Source organism: Parambassis ranga, unplaced genomic scaffold, assembly GCF_900634625.1.
Source record: "Parambassis ranga unplaced genomic scaffold, fParRan2.1 scaffold_21_arrow_ctg1, whole genome shotgun sequence".
In the NCBI taxonomy this organism is placed as follows: Eukaryota; Metazoa; Chordata; class Actinopteri; family Ambassidae; genus Parambassis; species Parambassis ranga.
Genome location: NW_021144767.1, coordinates 1,777,506 through 1,797,014, shown reverse-complemented (window position 1 = coordinate 1,797,014; position 19,509 = coordinate 1,777,506). Strand labels below are relative to the sequence as shown.

The window sequence follows — 19,509 nt, the reverse complement described above, 5'->3', positions numbered from 1 at the left end:
GTAGAAAGATGATGTCTGAGGCCACCACTCTGTTAAGGGAAGGTTTTCCAGCTTAACATAGATGCTTCCTTGACTCCTCTTTCATACCACCTTCCTCCCTGTCTAAAATGTGGACATTGTTGTCCTCAAAGGAGTGTCCTTTGAAGATCCTGCAGTTTCTCTGATACTCCTGACACATATGGAATGGAGATGTTCTTTCTCCGCCGTTGTTGTGCTTCTTCTTGTTGTTGGGGGGTCTTGTTTTAGTGGCTTTGATGAGTGCCCACTTCGGGTAGCCACAGGTTTGCAGGGCCTTCCTGATGTGGTGTTGCTCCTTCTTCTTCCCCTCTGAGCTGGTTAGTACAGTTTGTGCTCTGTGCTGCAGGGTCCTGATGACTCCAGTTTGTGTTCCAGTGGGTGGTGTGAATCAAACAACAGGTACTGGTCCGTGTGTGTGGGTTTTTCATGCACACTTCCATGTTGAGGCTCCTGTCCTCAATATGTACTGTGCAGTCCAAGAAGGCCAGATTGTTCTCCCTGATGTCCTCCCGAGTGAACTTGATGTTGTTGTCCACTGCGTTGATGTGTTCTGTGAACCGTTGCACTTCATTGGTCACCCAGGTGTCATCCACATATCTAAACCAGTGGGTGGGGGTGGTTACCAGAAAAGGAACTCAAGGCTCTTCTCTCCACTTCTTCCATGTAGAGGTTGGCCACAATAGGAGACACAGATGATCCCATCGCACAGCCGTGCTTCTGTCTGTAAAGTTCCCATTGTACTGGAAATAAGTGGTGGTCAGGCAGAGGTCCAGCAGGTCACAGATGTGGTCTGGCGTGAGGTTGGTTCTTTCCTTGAGTGTGCTGTCTTGTGTGAGGCACGTCCTTACCATCTCTGTGGCTTCTGATGTAGGGATGCAGGTGAACAGGGAGGTGACATCAAATGAGGCCATAGTGTCGTCTGGGTCCATTCGGATCTTCTCCACCTTGTTCACAAAGTCCTACCAGTGGTGTCAGGAGTTCAGCCAAGTGCTTAGCCATGTTGTATGTGACTGAGTTTGTGCTGCTGACGATGGGTCTGAGGGGGACTCCTTCCTTGTGAATCTTGGGGAGTCCATACAGGCATGGAGTGGCTTCCCCAGGAAGCATACAATGCAGTGATTCCATCCATTCCCAGGAAGTTTGCACATACTCACAGCAAGAACAAAGGGCTGTCAACCAGCCCCCTCCGGCAGTTTCATAGTCGTTAGCCAGTCGTTAGACACACCTGCCAGATCATCACAGGTAATTATGGAAACATTTAGTGCTATTGTTTCTAAGTTTGACCCAGACCCACCCACTGAGGTCTGCAACCACATATAAACCATGTTTCCCACCAAACAGTTAGAACTGATGAAGCTGCTTGGATGAGCAGCGAAACGTCTTCAAGAAAACTCTACAAGTCCAGACGCCTTGCCTCAAAGTCTATATTCTATTCTATTCTATTCTATTCTATTCTATTCTATTCTAGTATGGTCAAGATGTAAAGTGGTCATACTGCCACAAAGTCTTAAGCTGCATTCCAGGATAATGAAAATCTTGTCTGATTTTTTTCAGGTCTTTATGAACACACAAATCCAATCCACATTCCTGACTTTCAAATCAAGCACAGATGACCTGTGTTTGAGTCAACTATGAACGCTCGGCTGTGCTCGGGCATTTCTTTCTCAGCCCACCCTTCGATAGCTCAGTTGGTAGAGCGGAGGACTGTAGTGAGACAATAAAACTGAAATCCTTAGGTCGCTGGTTCAAATCCGGCTCGAAGGAGTGACTTTTAACCCTCGAGAGTTTCATCATAATGTCACATCATTTTTTCACTGGTTTTTTGGCTAAAGGGCCGATGTGACATATATGTCACAATGATTTTTATCTGATTTGATTTTTTATCTGAAGTGCATTTGTTCAATACATGTGTTTACAACACGTTTATGTAATAAAGGATGTGTTATGTAGTCATTAGAATCCTTGACTGGTCAAATCTTACCTTTAGCAAGTCGATAGAGCCTTTTTAAAATTTGCTAGCTCTGCATCTGTAAACACAAAATCACCTACAAACAAACCAGCCTGTTTGACCCCAATGGTACAGCAAATCACTCATTAAGGAATATGACATGCAGTTTTTATTTAGTAAACAATGTTTAGCTTTTAATCTTAGTGAAACTGAGGGGAAATCGCTGCATATCAGTTTACGATTAATGAATTCCTCGATAATTTGCATCCCTATTCTGACCTGGAAGATTGAGAAGATCGGACCAGTTGTATTTTGGAATATCTGAATGCTTTTTTGTGGAATACTTGATGCGGCCCAGCCTCACCCAGCCTCGACCCCCATCGCCCCCCGGGTAAGTTGAGTTTGAGACCCCTGCTGTAGATCTTTGTTTAAAAAAAAAAAAAAAAGACCATATGTCCCTTTTTTTGGGCCTCGTTGGCGCAGTAGGCAGCGCGTCAGTCTCATAATCTGAAGGTCGTGAGTTCAACCCTCACACGGGGCACAACTTTTAGAGACAGCATTGAATAAAGAGTACACACACTCACCATTTACAGGTACATAATATTACATAGTAGCATCGACAAGCTAATTTACAGAGGAAATTACCATAAAAGCAGATGTCTGTCAGTGCTTACTATACAATCCGGTGGTTGCCTACCCATTGTGCATGTGTGGAACACAGCCTTAAGGGGCCCCACACTGAACAGACTGTGTGACAGAGGCTGGGGATCAATGCCACCATTGTGAACACAATACCAGGAAGTTTAAGGCCTTTTTTTCATATACAGTGCCCATGTTAGTGCCAATATGTCTCGTATACGTGCTGGCTACTACTCTTTTCAGACTATGAGACTGACGCGCTGCCTACTGCGGCTGTGGTTGCTCAGAAACAAGTGAAATATGGTCCTTTTTTTAACAAAGACATCTACATTGCAGTATGTTAGTGAGAATATCTCTCATATGCGCGCTGACTACTGCACCAACAAAAATTATTAATTTAACCTTTAGGAGTATGTACACACCTTAAAACTGCTGTGAAAATATGATATGTTAATACGTAGAGAAGATTGAAGCAAGGCGTCTGGACTTGTAGAGTTTTCTTGAAGACGTTTCGCTGCTCATCCAAGCAGCTTCATCAGTTCTATCTGTTTGGTGGGGAAACATGGTTTATATGTGGTTGCAGACCTCAGTGGGTGGGTCTGGGTAAAACTCACAAACAATAGCACTAAATGTTTCCATGGCTGCCTGGGCTAGGTGTGTCTAACGACTGGCTAACGACTGTGAGACTGCCGGAGGGGGACTGGTTGAGAGCCCTTTGTTCTTATTGTATGTGCAAACTTCCTGGGAATGGATGGAATCACTGTATTGTATGTGGTAGAAAGATGATGTCTGAGGCCACCACCTCTGTTAAGGGAAGGTTTTTCCAGCTTAACATAGATGCTTCCTTGACTCCTCTTTCATACCACCTTTCCTCCCTGTCTAAAATGTGGACATTGTTGTCCTCAAAGGAGTGTCCTTTGAAGATCCTGCAGAGTTTCTCTGATACTCCTGACACATATGGAATGGAGATGTTCTTTCTCCGCCGGTTGTTGTGCTTCTTCTTGTTGTTGGGGGGTCTTGTTTTAGTGGCTTTGATGAGTGCCCACTTCGGGTAGCCACAGGTTTGCAGGGCCTTCCTGATGTGGTGTTGCTCCTTCTTCTTCCCCTCTGAGCTGGTTAGTACAGTTTGTGCTCTGTGCTGCAGGGTCCTGATGACTCCCAGTTTGTGTTCCAGTGGGTGGTGTGAATCAAACAACAGGTACTGGTCCGTGTGTGTGGGTTTTCATGCACACTTCCATGTTGAGGCTCCTGTCCTCAATATGTACTGTGCAGTCCAAGAAGGCCAGATTGTTCTCCCTGATGTCCTCCCGAGTGAACTTGATGTTGTTGTCCACTGCGTTGATGTGTTCTGTGAACCGTTGCACTTCATTGGTCACCCAGGTGTCATCCACATATCTAAACCAGTGGGTGGGGGTGGTTCCAGAAAAGGAACTCAAGGCTCTTCTCTCCACTTCTTCCATGTAGAGGTTGGCCACAATAGGAGACACAGATGATCCCATCGCACAGCCGTGCTTCTGTCTGTAAAAGTTCCCATTGTACTGGAAATAAGTGGTGGTCAGGCAGAGGTCCAGCAGGTCACAGATGTGGTCTGGCGTGAGGTTGGTTCTTTCCTTGAGTGTGCTGTCTTGTGTGAGGCACGTCCTTACCATCTCTGTGGCTTCTGATGTAGGGATGCAGGTGAACAGGGAGGTGACATCAAATGAGGCCATAGTGTCGTCTGGGTCCATTCGGATCTTCTCCACCTTGTTCACAAAGTCCTACCAGTGGTGTCAGGAGTTCAGCCAAGTGCTTAGCCATGTTGTATGTGACTGAGTTTGTGCTGCTGACGATGGGTCTGAGGGGGACTCCTTCCTTGTGAATCTTGGGGAGTCCATACAGGCATGGAGTGGCTTCCCCAGGAAGCATACAATGCAGTGATTCCATCCATTCCCAGGAAGTTTGCACATACTCACAGCAAGAACAAAGGGCTGTCAACCAGCCCCCCTCCGGCAGTTTCATAGTTGTTAGCCAGTCGTTAGACACACCTGCCAGATCATCACAGGTAATTATGGAAACATTTAGTGCTATTGTTTCTAAGTTTGACCCAGACCCACCCACTGAGGTCTGCAACCACATATAAACCATGTTTCCCACCAAACAGTTAGAACTGATGAAGCTGCTTGGATGAGCAGCGAAACGTCTTCAAGAAAACTCTACAAGTCCAGACGCCTTGCCTCAAAGTCTATATTCTATTCTATTCTATTCTATTCTATTCTATTCTATTCTATTCTATTCTAGTATGGTCAAGATGTAAAGTGGTCATACTGCCACAAAGTCTTAAGCTGCATTCCAGGATAATGAAAATCTTGTCTGATTTTTTTCAGGTCTTTATGAACACACAAATCCAATCCACATTCCTGACTTTCAAATCAAGCACAGATGACCTGTGTTTGAGTCAACTATGAACGCTCGGCTGTGCTCGGGCATTTCTTTCTCAGCCCACCCTTCGATAGCTCAGTTGGTAGAGCGGAGGACTGTAGTGAGACAATAAAACTGAAATCCTTAGGTCACTGGTTCAAATCCGGCTCGAAGGAGTGACTTTTAACCCTCGACAGTTTCATCATAATGTCACATCATTTTTTCACTGGTTTTTTGGCTAAAGGGCCGATGTGACATATATGTCACAATGATTTTTATCTGATTTGATTTTTTATCTGAAGTGCATTTGTTCAATACATGTGTTTACAACACGTTTATGTAATAAAGGATGTGTTATGTAGTCATTAGAATCCTTGACTGGTCAAATCTTACCTTTAGCAAGTCGATAGAGCCTTTTTAAAATTTGCTAGCTCTGCATCTGTAAACACAAAATCACCTACAAACAAACCAGCCTGTTTGACCCCAATGGTACAGCAAATCACTCATTAAGGAATATGACATGCAGTTTTTATTTAGTAAACAATGTTTAGCTTTTAATCTTAGTGAAACTGAGGGAAAATCGCTGCATATCAATTTACGATTAATGAATTCCTCGATAATTTGCATCCCTATTCTGACCTGGAAGATTGAGAAGATCGGACCAGTTGTATTTTGGAATATCTGAATGCTTTTTTGTGGAATACTTGATGCGGCCCAGCCTCACCCAGCCTCGACCCCCATCGCCCCCCCCGGGTAAGTTGAGTTTGAGACCCCTGCTGTAGATCTTTGTTTAAAAAAAAAAAAAAGAAGACATATGGTCTTCTTTTTTTTTTTTGGGCCTCGTTGGCGCCTCCGGCCGCCCGTGTGTCGAGCAAGCCGCCTCCTCCTACAGCCAATCGCGAGGCCGAGTGCTACCACGAATCTACCACGAATTGACCAATGACGGAGCCGCCCTCTACCACGATTCGCCAGCTCCCGCCTACCTCCGCCGACGGCCAACCACGAGGCCGAGTGCTACCACGAATTGACCACGAATTGACCAATGACAGAGCTGCCCTCTACCACAATTCGCCAGCCCCCGCCCCTGGCAACGAGCCGGCCAATCACAGCTCCAATCACAGCTCGGACCACTGCTTGAGGCGGATGTGGCCCGGTCACGACGCTGTTGCTATGGCTTCGTCATTGCCTTTTACCGAGCTACGTCGCTGTGGACGGCTATCAGGATAATTTACCCCAGTAACCGTCTGCAAGATTAATTTCTACCGGAGATTCCGACGTGTCGCGGGGATTCCGACGTGTCGGTGAGTGAGTGTCGTTGTGTACATGCTGGTATGTGATTGTAAAGCGCTACGTTTGTGTAGCAATGTATGTATGAACGTACCTAGCCGGTGCTCTACTGGCTAGGATAAATTCACAGTTACCGACGGCTCAGATGGAATAATTGATCATAGACTGGCCTCTGTGTTGTTTACACCTATAAAGCATTTGACTGGGAGAACGCTACATTTAGTGTGTTTTAGCAAACATTTCCATTTACAGCGTTAGCTTCGGCTAATCAGCTACAGACAAGCCTCTTGTTATTGTTAGCTTTAGTTAGCTCTCTCTTTGTCTTCAGTTAGCGTAACTTTCAATGGACTTTTATTACTGCAGTGTAGTATTACTGTGTCATAGCATCACTGTATTGGTTTTCAATATCCTATGATCATGTAGTTGTTATAATTAAATTATTGTTTTGTGTTAAAGTGAGGAACTCTCTCTTAGTGTTCTGATAAACATTATGCTTCTCCTCCTTGTTCTTCTATTGTTGTTCTTTTAGGACTAGTTACTGACAGACATGGATCCTGAAGCTGGTGGACTACACACCACCAAGGAAATACACTGGTACAGTTTCCTAATGTCTGGAAAAACTCATTTGTATTTAGGTTTAGTGCATATATTAGTACATGACATATGATTTGATGTGTTTGTGTGTATGATTTTCAGGAGAGCTTATGGGGTGGAGTATCTATATGACCAGACAGGCTACGCTTTGCTGGAGCCAGAGGAGTTTGAGGACGGCACTGTCCCCTTGCTGGATGCTCCTCCGCTCACTGGTACATCTGCCACAGCACCTCCACTCACTGCAGGCTTTATAATTGTGAATTATAAGACAGCTACTGTAATATCTGGTCATTATTTTTCAAACTAGCATGTACACTTATCTTTTACTGCTATATTTCACACTGCCTTAATTTTCCAGGTGTTTCATCGGGTCCCAAGGGCAGCCAGACCTGTTCGACTCCATTCAAGAAAACTCTACAAGTCCTTGCCTTGCTTCAATCATCTCTATGATTATGACCTGGATGACTGAGACTCTTCATCAGCATACACCAGTGTGTTGTCAACAAAGCCTGTGTGATGGCTGAGACCACCATCCAGCTGCCTGAGGTGAACACAGCAATGCTGGCATGACGGTGAGTAAATCATGAAGTATGTGAACCATGTCAGCTGTATTTGTGAAATATATTGCTTCTGTAAAACTACTGTTTTGTTGTTGTTGTTTTTTTCAGGTACAACAAGCAGAGTCTCTCGGGAGACCGAGGTGCTTCAGCAAGCCATTGAGTCTCCAAAGCCATCCACACCTCAGAGAGAAGCTCTCTTGACCATGGCTGCAGGGGACAACCTGCACAGCTTTACCGTGCCAGCCAATACAGCAGAATGGCCAGGTTTAAAAGGCAGCTGGTGTTTGGGGGAGACAGACCCCCATCTCTTCTCTGAATCTTGAGGCCAGCCCGGCATCTGCTTCACTGCAGCATCCTGCCACCAGCGCAGCATCTTTGCTGCAGTGTATATCAGTGTGTATATAGTGTAAACAAACACATTCTTTTGGTATCAGTTTCCCCCTCTGTGTAATTCAGTTAATGATAATGTTCAGGTAGTTGGGCATGTACAGCTTCATAGAATGATAGTAGATTGAACAACAGGTCTGCCAGACAGTATTGTTTGACCTCTGGAATGTGTGGATTCTTAAAACTGTGAATCTGCCTTTATCACAATTAAATGAGGCTATAAACATTACAAAAGCTTTTGTTCGGTTTTTACAGGATTTGTAAATACAGTCTGATTTCAGTGTTTGTAAATACCATTTAATTTCACAAAATACTTTGATAAAAAATGATGTTTATCCAAATATGAATTTAGACTAATATTAAGAGGCTTTATGAGCAGTAAAGACTGCAAATAAACTCCTACTGGTCCTTTACATGTGCTCAATGTGAGCAATATTCCCCCCAAAAAGTTACTGAAATGGTAATAACACCTAAAAGGTTTTTTCCATTGTTCTTATATATTTGGGTTTGTGGGGGTTAATCAAGAGTCTGGAGCCATTGATGAGCCTTATATTGCAGACAAGGTCGGTATACAAAAAAGGATGTTAAGAAAAATGCAGATTAACACATTACAGCTTGTTACTAAGGATACAATTATTGTATGCAATCCTGTTCCTCTCAAGCTCTTTCCATATTAGCTAAACAGCGAGCAGATTGCATTTATCCCATTCAATGCATGCATGTGCAATTGGACTATTACAGCAAATGACACGTGAAATTTGTCACATACAAACGGTGTGCATCACTCTCCTTTCGCTTTGTTTTTAATTATAACGTCACCTCGGTAAAATGTCATACAACGACCGATATGTTTCGCGTAATTTCAGTGCAAAATATTAACGCACCTAGCGGGATTCGAACCGGCGCTCTCGGCGCGATTTGTGGCATCAACGTCGACACATGGGCGCTAGCCTTGGCACAATGGATAGCGCATTGGTCTTCTAGTTAAACACAGGAGAAGTGATTCAAAGGTTGTGGGTTCAAGTCCCACCAGAGTCAAAGTGCCTTTTAACTTCCTGTGGCGCCTTCCTTCAGGGTGGATACAGCTCCCGTCCTGAGAGCTAGAAAAAAAGGACTGCACTCAGACATCCTGGAAAACAGCGTCACTTCCCCCGGCTTTGTGACTGTACAGGTGGACAGAGATCTGACTGGTGTGAGATTTTGCTTGGCACAGAGGCAGCTAATAAACTGAAAAGGAGAACAGAAGATCTCTCAGCTGACATTCAGGCACAGCTGCTGGATAGACTGCGATCATGTAAGAAATGTTCCTTTCAGTTGGATGAATCGACAGAGCAGAGCATCTCCAGTGCTGCTCAGTTGATAGTTTTGGTGTGCTATCCCTGGAAAGGAGATATTTTGGAAGACTTTCTGTTCTGCAAGTTATTGCGCAGATAAAGTCTGTCAATCCAGAGATTAAAGCTGCTCACTGTATGTGGCTGAATATGAGGCACTGCTGGATCACTCTGAGGTGCGATGGCTGTCGCAATGGCTGCAGCACAGAGCTCAAACTGTACCAACCAGCTCAGAGGAGAAGAAGAAGGAGCAACATCACATCAGGAAGGCCCTGCAAACCTGTGGCTATCCCAGCTGGACTCTCATCAAAGCCACAAAAACAAGACCCACAGACAACAAGACAAAGACAACAACTGGCTGAGGAAGAACATTGTCACTGCAGAACTGAAGAAGCTACTCGGGGGAGTGTTGGTCCCACTTAAGATTCAAATTTAGGGTGTTTTCACACTTGCTCCCTTTCGGCCCTCTAAACGAATGCAGATCGATGACTCAGGATTTTTTGCTCTATTTAACCCTAACTCTATTTTCCCTGAATGTGCAGTAATTTAACCAGAAAACACAGGAGAAAGCCGACATTCTGCTTCAAGTGAAAACTACCCAGACTTCAGTGCAGTGGAGGAGTCTGAGAGCTCTAGTGGACCTGGTGTGAACAGAAAGAGGACTAAATTACATAAAACCAGTGACCCTGACATGATTTGAACATGCAACCTTCTGATCTGGACTCAGACGTGCTACCATTGCTCCATGAGGTCTGTTCACAGCTTCTGCTCTTCCAAGGACTCAGTTTAGCATGACATGATCAGCTTGATGTTCATATATGTGTTACACATTATTACTAGATGAGCTGCAGTGAAACATCCAAGCGACCACGTCCCAGCACATATCAGAGATGCAGAACAGATGGAACAGTCTTATGGAGTGATGGAGGCCATGAAGTCTCCTAAAGCTTTGAATGGAGCTGAAGTCATGATGCACTGATCTTTCTTATATAATAATGTATCATAAGTATTTGTTATAATATTGCCCCAAAAAGTCAGCCACACTTGTGTGAAACCAGCCTGTCCAGTTAGGATCAACACTGATTGTGGATCAGTTTCAGCTGCTGTTGTGCAAATGGAACAGACAACAGGTGGAAATGAGAGGCAGTTATCAAGACAGCCCTATAAAGGAGGTATGTGTTATAATACTTTAATAAATTATGTCTTCAGCTACTTTTATACTCATTATTAATCCCAGATTAAGGTGTCATTTAGGAGAGAGATTTAAATTATATCTTTATGTAACTTCTCCTTCTGATACACTCTGATAGTTATTCAGTTACAACATGCTGACTGGAAATCTGCAAAGTGAGCCCTGGATTTTTAGAGAAAGTAGAAAGGACACCAGTATTACTGTCCAAACAAAACTAAAGGTTCCACTGAGATTTGAACTCAGATCACTGGAGTCAAAGTCCAGAGTGCTAACCATTACACCATGGAACCTGCTTCTCATGGGTCTTCTTCTCCTCCTCTACCCGGCCAACTGTCAGCAGTTTGACATTGGTAAAGATACGTGCAAAGATTTCTTTGTGTCAACAAAGACTGAACACTTTGCATATCACTGTCCTCCATGAGGAGGCTGTCCTCCATGTCTAGATAAGGCTTGCTGTCTAGCAGCTGGGAGAAATGTCTTTTTGTGGCTGTGGCATTAGCTCAACATTGAATCATAAAGTTTATTTGTTGCATAACAGGAAGTGGTCTTGTATTAGGGTGTGACCCTCCTGAGAAGCAGAACCTCTCCTCTGATAATTGTCTCTCATTGGACAGATATGAAAATTAGCCTGAACTATCCGGGCTCTACATGTTGTTACAGAGAATAATTCTGTGCAGACAGGTTAACTGAAACAGAGAGCATTGATTCAGGGTGAACTTCCTGTGTGTGCAGACAGTGGAGGTGGTTTCAGGTGTTATAAATTGGCGTCCCCATGGTTCAGATGAAGAAGTGGTTCCAGTTCCTCACAGGTCCTGTTTTCAAATCCCGGACGAGCCCACATCTTTGAACTTCAGTAGATTGGATGTTTGCATTTACAGGATTAATCTTTATTCCAATTTAGACCCTGTAAACAGCTCTCTGCTCAAACTCCCAGCAGCAATCATTCTAGAACTGAGACCAAATCATCAACCGCAAGCTCTACTTCCGACTGTATCCTGGGGAAGCCACTCCACGCCTGTATGGACCCAAGATACACAAAGAAGGAGTCCCCCTCTGCCTCCTTCAGGTGGTGCTTTATGGCCTCTGATGTCACCTGGAGATAGTGGAGAAAAAACAGACAAAAGAAGTGAAAGAGGAGCACGACAACTAGAACAAGAACAACAAAAAGTTTCAATTACCGGTAATCAGTCTTAACTAAAATATATGAACATCACACACCCTGGTTACACTCATCACGTAATTAAGACACTGTGTCCTATTTCACCACTAGAGGTCACTGAAACAAAGCTTTGAATGAATGAACCCATACTCGACACAATTGATAAAGTGGTTCAATACTGCTTCACTGCTTCATTTGGACATCACTACATTATGGATTTGGACATATAAAGGCCTCAATTATAAACCAGGTCTGATTTTCTCATAAGGTAACAGCCCTGTCTGCCTAATTAAGCCTAATTAAGACACCTGTGTGATTCTCCTTTCACTCCTCTCAGGGCAGATCCCATGTATTTTAATAGGGGTTGTACCCTCCAAACAACTTCTCTTTTTGTCCAAACCGAAGCCTTCAGACAAAAAATAAGGACACCGCCAGAATCACAACAAGTTGCTCTACAACAGGGTATATTTTTTATGTCTGTGATGTCAAAGATGTGGAGATGGTGGTGAGTTAGATAATATGGCTGCTTCTCTGTTTTTGGTTTTACATTATGTCTTAATGGAAGAATGACCGGCTGTGAAGGCAAAACGGTTTGGTGTTCAGTTTAAAGAGTGACACCATCAGAAAGCTAACGAGTGTTCCTTCGAACTGATATACAAATTATCCCAGTTAGATGGACGGTGCAGGTCTAAGCACAGGTTAGAGAGATTTTTTTAGGCATCTCCTCAGCCTCTCTCCACTCTGAGTGATGACATCATCCACTCTGCCTTTGATCATTCCACACAATACACACTAATGTTAAACTCAGAGGAGACCTCAAAAACCACTCCTACTTTGAGAGCCTTGTATTCGGAATTAGAAAATTATGAATACAAGTTTGATAGAGCAGCATCTTTTATTTTTTTATTTTAGATACTGTATTAATCCCAGAGGGGAAATTCGTTACAGCTGCTGCACAAGCAGTGTCATACAATGACTAGCAAGGCGCGCCACAGGCTAGGGTGAAGTGTCTTGCCCAAGAACACACAACAGTGACTAGAGAGGAGTTGGGATCGAACCACCAACCCTGCTCTCCCACTGCGCCACTGTTGCCCCCACTGTTGCCCCCTAATGAGTGTTTTAAGACTAAAATGGAGTCTGTAGCTTAAAATATGTAGGAGGAGATACATTTGGCAGATGACCCTCGTTGAAGGGCTCTCTCAAAGACTTCAATGTTATATGGCTTTTGAATTTTTATTAATATTTTGAAAATGAAACTTAACAAATCCGAATACAAGTTTAGTAGCCCTTGAAGAGCTGAACAGAATGATGTATGAACGGTTTCTGTAGCTGAAAGCATGTGGAACTAGTGACATGTCAAAGTTGAAGGTGATTTTGAAGGCTCCTCCATAGACTGTTAAAAATGATGCAGAAATTACTTAATATTACATTACATGCACAACATTTTGATAGTTGAATGGCTGAAATCGGTCAATGTATGCTGAAGATACGCTGCGCCTAGCAGCAATCAAACTAATAAGATAATGATGTCACGTTGATACAAAGTCAGGCACAAGATTCAAAGGTAAGTAAAGGATCCTATGGAGAGGCTCCTTCCATGCCAACTGTCAGCAGCCAAGCTAGTCGGCCTATAGGCTGCTTGTTTCTTAGTCTCTTCTGCCACCTGCTGGTCATATAGAATAACAGCATCATTTCTTTAGTTTAATCGTCACAATTTAGTGCATGTATTTGTAAAATGTTTAAGACACTTCAGGTTATTACTTTGATGATTATAAAAAGAAGAAGCAAACCTGGTGTGTCCTTTAGGACAGCATGTGTAAAGACTGACTTGATGTTTCTATAGTTTAGCCTAATTAAAGTTACAGTACACGGTATTATTTGGCTGATGATACATTGTTGTCAAATCTGCAGATCAGATCTGATGCCAGGTGTCACACAGGTGTCTTAATTAGGGCTTAATTAGGCAGCCAGGGCTGTTACCATGGTGACAAGCTGACACACAGAGGCATACAAACTATATACTACTAAACTACTACTACTACTTTTCCACATTCAAATCACACAGTCTGTGTTTTTTATAGTCTTATGGTTTTATTCCAGCCTCTGACCTTTCATATGGTGTATTCACAGACTATTCTTTAAGGTCATGACTTCATACTGCTCTTGTCATTCAGCTGTTTCTTTTTCATTAGTGGGCCAATGCACTAGAGCATTGCCCTGTCACACTGTTCTAGTGCATTGTTCCACTATTGTTATTGCTCATACTTCTTTATTTTTACTTCGTTATCTTTATTTATTCTTTCAGTGTTATCTGCTTTGTGTTTGTAGCTCTCACTCTCAAGTCTTTATTGAGTCATATAAATACTGCTCATAGTCGTAGTCCGGACTTTGTTTGTGGAATTGATGGATGCACCAAAGAATATGGAGTCTACAACTCACTATGGTCACATTGGAAGAAACCACCGCGAACACCTTGAACATGGCAGCAACCATTCACAGGGAGAGAAGACAACAGCAGCTTCATCAGGTGAACAGAACCGTGTGGGCATACAGTCCAGCTGAGCGACGGGGGAAACCAGTGAGCGAACGGATGAAGCAGTGCTGGAAACAGGGGGTCATGTCTTCCTGTAGACTCTCTGCATCAAGTCAGTCAGAGGTGAGTCCTGTCCAGTTTAATAACAGCATCATGTTTTGTGTGGAGGAACAGTGATTTTCTTTTTAAGGAGGACATCAGGTGTAACCGTCTGACCAGACAAGCTACTGCTGTTATGTTGACTGCAAGAGAAAGCACCATCTTTCACAGGTCTGTCTACATACAACATTATTACATCTGTTTTGATTTGTGGCTCTGTTGATTATCTGCATGTCAAGGACAAGCCTAACTCTCACTGAATGGTGCACATCTGGGCTGATGCCTGCAATTGAAAACATTGTGTTTCAAATATTGTGTATATATATTGAAAATAAAAAATACATTTACAGTGACCCTATTAGTCAATGAGCTGCAGCATATTTCTCTATGAGATGTGATGTTTAATAATTCCTTGTATTTGCTCTCTGCTATCTAATTAGGATTTGAATGTACTTTGAATGCCTTAATAATGAGTTAAATAGCATCATTGTGTGGATGTTAATATAATACACTTTGTAATAGAGATTGCATGCTAATAAATTAAAAACATGGACTGCTTGTATTTAATTTGCTCTTATTTCTTGTCTGTTCTGCAGAGGTGTGAATGATGTCTTGGCAGCAATGCAGCAATATCAAGCTCTGTTGGTGACTAGTCTGAGGAGTCAGCTACAAACTGTATTTCAACATCAGGGAAGTGAACTTGAAAAGGAAGCGTTGGCAGTATTGGACTGGATTGAGGATCCATTCACATCTGTTTGGACAGCATACAGGCAGGACAATGTGATTAAGAACAATGTCAAGTGTGTGGAGTCAGAGGAGCTTTCTGTTGGCTATACCGCCTGCTGCAGGAAAAAGGGACAAAAAGGGTTCTTGCCACAGTTCCTGAATGTTTTCATTACATACCTCTGATTACAAGTTCAGAACAGTTATTGTCCCATCCAAAAGTGTTAGAACTGACAGATGAGCCACCAAAATACAGAAGTGGCTCTCTCTATGACATCATAGATGGAGAGCTCATGAAATCACAGCCTTTATTTTCAGCCCCACCTTCTGCTTTACAGATCATTATTTGAAATCTGCAATGCATTGGATCTCATGCTTCCCAGAATAAGTTGCTGATGTTTTATTATACATTAGGAAACATTCATCCAAAATATAGATCAAAACCTGCTGCAATCCGTCTACTGGCTGTTGCAAAGAAGAGTGAGTTGTCTGATTGTGGAGTGGATGGAATTTTGGGCAGGTTGTATGAGGACTTGAAAATGCTATATGATGGTGTTAATATTCAGACTGCAGCTGGTGAACGTGAAATATCTGGAGCATTAGTGTCGATATGTGGAGACACCTTAGCACAACATGAGCTTTGTGGATTTAAAGAGGCTGTTGGTTTCGCCTAGAGTAAGTGCCGGCAGTGTGAATGTTCATTTAAGGACACGCAAATGTATTTTGACCAAGACAACTTTGAACTAAGGACACTAGAAAGACATGTTCGGCAGTGCAGTGACATTGAGAAGCAAATACAGAGGATCTTAGGAACAGTTTAAAGACTACATTTGGCATCAACAGGAAGAGCAAGCTGGTAGAATTTCCAGCCTTTAACTTGAGTGAACAAACACCTCAGGATATGATGCATGTAATTCTTGAAGGCATTGCTCCATTAGAAATAAAGTGTGTGTTAAACATTCAGTTCTTTTAGGTCAACTAGACTTGGATGCCCTCAATACTGCATTAACTGGATTTCCCTACTCTCCGCTTGATGTCAGAGACAAACCAAGCCCTATAGCTTACAGCACATTAGCTTCAAGTGACAGTAAACTGAAGCAATCCTCAGGCCAAATGACTGTTCATTTATTATTGATACAGCTACAGATACTGAGTACTACAAATTCATCCTTGAACTCATAGAAAGTGTTCAGATGGTGTTTGCTCCTGTCATTGGTCTACAGACAATTAGCAGGTTAAAGAGACTGAACAGCATTTAAAACATCTGAAATGTCTTTTCCCTGATAACAATATTTATATCTGATTCATGCTCCATCGCAGATAGAACTCCTGGGACTGATGGTCCGTCACATGTGCATGAGGTTTGAATCAATACATTGTTTTTTCAAACAGTGGGCTGCAAAGGTCTTTAGTAAGGCATAATCAAATGTATGAGTGTTGTCAAAATGTAAGTCATCCTGAACACCCAATGTTTTTCAATGAGTGTGCATCGGGACCAACTTCAGAAATACGCAGCATGTCATATTTGAAAGAAAAACAAGGGCTTTCCTCAGAAATGATGACACAAACAATGCAGTGTCTGTTGAATGGATTCATCTAAATGGTAATAAATATGTACGGGAGAAGACATTACTTGTAACTGCTGTTAATTCCAGTGATTTACCTGAGTTTGGACTCGTGAGCAACATCTATGTAATTAACTGGTCGTTATATTGTTTTGAGCTGCAGCAGCATAATACTGTCTGCTATGATAGAAATTACATGGCATATTCAATAGAGAGGCCAAACATGGCACAAGCAACTGAACTCATAACATCTGAGGATCTGTTAGATTCCACTCCCTGTTATAGTTCTACTCACAAGGATGGGACATGTCCCCACAAAATATTACCTGGCAGCTGTGCTTGGGCTACACAGAGCCTCATCTGAGAGGCTGTAACAGGTGCAGTTTTTAATCGGTTTGCCTCGGTTGTTTTCGTTGTTTCGTGATTGTTCTTTCTGTATGAAAATAACAGTAACACTAATCTGAAACAGCAGATCAACAGTCAGTCAAATGCTGATGCTGCAGTATACTGAACAAGCATGTTCTTTGCTACATTGTGATTCAGGGTGCAGGTGAAGCAAGGGTCATTTCATTTTTTACCATTTTGGGTCATTTTGTTCTGTTTGTGGACAATGCACATTTACAGCATGTTATTTGTATTATTTGTATGTTCTATAGACCAGTCTGCTGTCATTTTAACAAGATGCTGGATATGAACCAATTCTGTCAGGTACAGATGGCCTGCAATGAAATAATAATAATAAAAAGTGTTCATTGTTCTTGTTTAGTTTTTCTTAAATTGAGGAGTTGTGTGAATGGTCTTACTCTTATAATAAGTCTTGTTGCTCCACTGGGATTTATTATAAAACATGTTTTCATCTGTTTCTGGTTCTCTTTACCTCAAAATTAGCTGAAATATCAAGAAAAACTTACCATACCTTCCTAAAATGAGATATAAAATCTAATGTAAAACAAGCTTGATGAGATTAATATTCTTTCTGGACAAACATTAAGACTCATTTCCTTGATACAAGGCTTTTTTTACTTTCCTGAAATTATATATATATATATATATATATATATATATATATGGGGTATAGCTGTATATAGAACACAATATGGCTGCATGAATATAAGATTGGGACGACATTTTGCCACACAAGTGGCTGGCATAGATGTAAGTATTTACCATAACTCAATAACACGCTTCATACCGATGAAGTGTGATGGGATCATTCCACACGGCACACCTGATGAAGGGTTCAGAGCTCCAGTGAACAGCTACCAAATGTAAATGTAGCACTCAGAACCACCTCCAGGACTTTGATCTGCTGGATTAGTCATGGAGGAACCAGGAACAGGACTCACCTGGACATGCAGCTGCTTGTCAGCCCTTTGTTCCATTATATATGAGCCAGCAGAAATGTGTGTGTATGAAAATGTCTACAGCTCCCGAATGGTTAATGCCACACTTTTGTCCAAACACTTGAATTAAAGCAGAAAGTCTGGACTTCACTCACATCTTGACTGTTTCATTTCAGCTTCAATCAGGAGGACTTCTCTGGCCTCCAGAGCTCAGCTCTGGTCCTCTGGTTCCAGCCTTGGTCCTCCACTCACTGTGATCCTTTGTTGTACCAGGTGTAGTTTTGGTGGCTACACATGTGTTCAGAAACTGTTCTGTTGTAGCAGCTGAGCTTTACTCCAATCCACTGTCACCACAAACACTTTCCCCTCTCTGTTCTTCTTCTTCCTCTGCCTCTTCTTCTTCTTCTGTGGTGTTTTCTGGCAGCTGACATCCACACAGTGACATTTCTGCCTCCTCCTGTCTTCAGTCAGACTGTTTCTCTCACAGTCTGTAGAGAGAAGCTGACATTGTTGCACTGATTAACCTCAACCACACACACCTGTGTGAGCCGCACCATCATTCTAACAGTTCCATTGTTACACTGAGTGACAGCAAAGCAGTGAGCCCCCTGCTGGTGATCAGCTGCATGTACCAGAAGCAGACAGAGATTTCTGATATGATGTTAAAGGTGTCACAGAGGAGGATCCGACTGTCTGACCTCTGATTCTTCTGTCAGCATCAGACACATCACAGTTTGATCAGTTTTCAGATCACACACAGCAGCATCAGTAACACTGAGCAGACATTACACACTCCATCAAACACACACACACACTGCTCACTTATAACAGGGATAATAAGTAAAGTTCTTTACAATAAATTCACATTCACATTTTATTATCACTTCACACATGGCACAGTATATATGGCAGAGAGTTAAAGGTGGAATATGTAGTCAGAGTAATACCAAATATTGACACTAGGTGGCAGCACTTCAGCCTCCACCCACTGCTGCACTACCAGCACCACTCTCAGTGCTTTTTGTTTCCATTGACTGTACAACATGATTCAATCCATGTTATTTATATGACAAACTATGTGTAGTGTTTCTATGTGTGTAGCTGACATGTTGCTCAGCTTCCATTGGACACATATACTAGATGGAAGCTGCAGCAGGATTGGCTGATGACTGATCACAGGTGTGAACAATCAGCCGGTGACGAGTGGAGCAGGAGCAGCTGCCCATGCTGCAGAGACACAAACAGCAGCAGCACTCTGTGACCCATGTCCACTCTGTGTGTCCTCCAGACAGTCTCAAGATTAAGATTAAGAAACCTTTATTAGTCCCACAATGGGGAAATTGCATTTTTGCAACAGCAGGTACAGACAGCAAAGGATAAGTTAAGAAAAGATATATATGATAAAATAAACTACCAATAAAATATAGAATAGAATCATCAACAGTTTACATATGAACAGTTATTGCACAGGTGAGTGGAGGGAGAAGTGGTCTGTAAGAAAACTGTACATAGTGCATCAGAAACTAAATAAATAATGTGTTGTACACTGTGGTGTGTGAATATTGCACCTATCAGAAGTGGTTATTATACAGTCTGACAGCAGCAGAGGTTGTGTGTAATGACGCGGCTCACCAGCAGAGGGCGTGTGTTTGTGTTTTGTGTTTGTTTGTATGTTTTCTATTGCAGCAGCAATGTACAGGGTCAGTATCATCCTATCTGCTGGTAAAAGTCTTT

At 42.5% G+C, this 19,509-nt stretch overlaps 3 non-coding genes across 3 annotated transcripts; 2 read left to right on the top strand and 1 right to left on the bottom strand.

Annotated features, from left to right (window-relative positions):
- The first annotated feature begins 1,691 nt into the window (after nt 1-1,691).
- Nucleotides 1,692-1,782, top strand: trnay-gua (transfer RNA tyrosine (anticodon GUA)). Its single transcript is given in 2 exon segments — nt 1,692-1,728; nt 1,747-1,782. It is a non-coding gene; the product is annotated as a tRNA-Tyr (tRNA).
- Nucleotides 1,783-2,434: 652 nt separating this feature from the next.
- Nucleotides 2,435-2,507, top strand: trnam-cau (transfer RNA methionine (anticodon CAU)). Its single transcript has one exon. It is a non-coding gene; the product is annotated as a tRNA-Met (tRNA).
- An 8,064-nt stretch (nt 2,508-10,571) lies between these two features.
- trnaq-uug (transfer RNA glutamine (anticodon UUG)) lies at nt 10,572-10,643 on the bottom strand. The gene has a single exon. It is a non-coding gene; the product is annotated as a tRNA-Gln (tRNA).
- Nucleotides 10,644-19,509: the final 8,866 nt, after the last annotated feature.